Source organism: Cyprinodon variegatus, unplaced genomic scaffold, assembly GCF_000732505.1.
Source record: "Cyprinodon variegatus isolate N-32 unplaced genomic scaffold, C_variegatus-1.0 Scaffold389, whole genome shotgun sequence".
Taxonomy (NCBI): Eukaryota; Metazoa; Chordata; class Actinopteri; order Cyprinodontiformes; family Cyprinodontidae; genus Cyprinodon; species Cyprinodon variegatus.
The window spans coordinates 101,516-102,306 of NW_015150842.1; positions in this window are offsets into that span (position 1 = coordinate 101,516).

Sequence of the window (791 nt, forward strand, 5' to 3'; positions counted from 1 at the left end):
TTTTACCAATGCTTCTGTTGGGACATATTATAACATGTTTTATATCACTGGTAGTATCTGTTAAATACAAACATGACACTGAAATACAGGAACTGGGAAAAATGCTGTAAAAGACTTGGGCAAATATTTTCCTAATGAGTGGATTAAATAAAATGAATAAAAACTTTTCACAGTAATCCCTTGATCGGTCATGGGTAGACCGGTCCCCTGTCTGCAGCAGGGCTATCTGCATGGGGCGCTAAAGCATCAAAGTTCAACACAGAGCCAGATAGGACAGAGAAGCATCCTGTACATGCAATGTAGACTGGCTACTGAAATTAACATGCATGTTTGCAGATGTACCAAGGTAGTCTGAGCATCTGGAAAGCATACAAAAGAACATGCAAACTCCACACTGAAAGACCCCAGCCAGAATCAGACCCAAAGACTTTCACACTGCAAACCGCAAATTACTTAAATAATACCATCCAGAAATAAATGCTCATAATTTGCAGGAAAGACACTTTGAAGTCCTTGAGAATGCTGCATGAAATTAGTTTAGGGAAAAGTTGTCTTTTATTCTAGGAAAGCATTAGTGAGGTCAGATACTGATGCAGAATAAGAAAGACTGGCTCTCTGTGTCCAAAAGATGCTCCGTACTTAACTGGGACATTATTTGTTTTTAGTGCAACTAAGGGGTCAAATGTTGATAAACACCGTAAAAGTTCCTGTGACCATGAAACCAGAATTATTCTTTCGATTGCTAAATAGGATTCATCACTATAGAGATTATACCATTTCTATACAGTCCT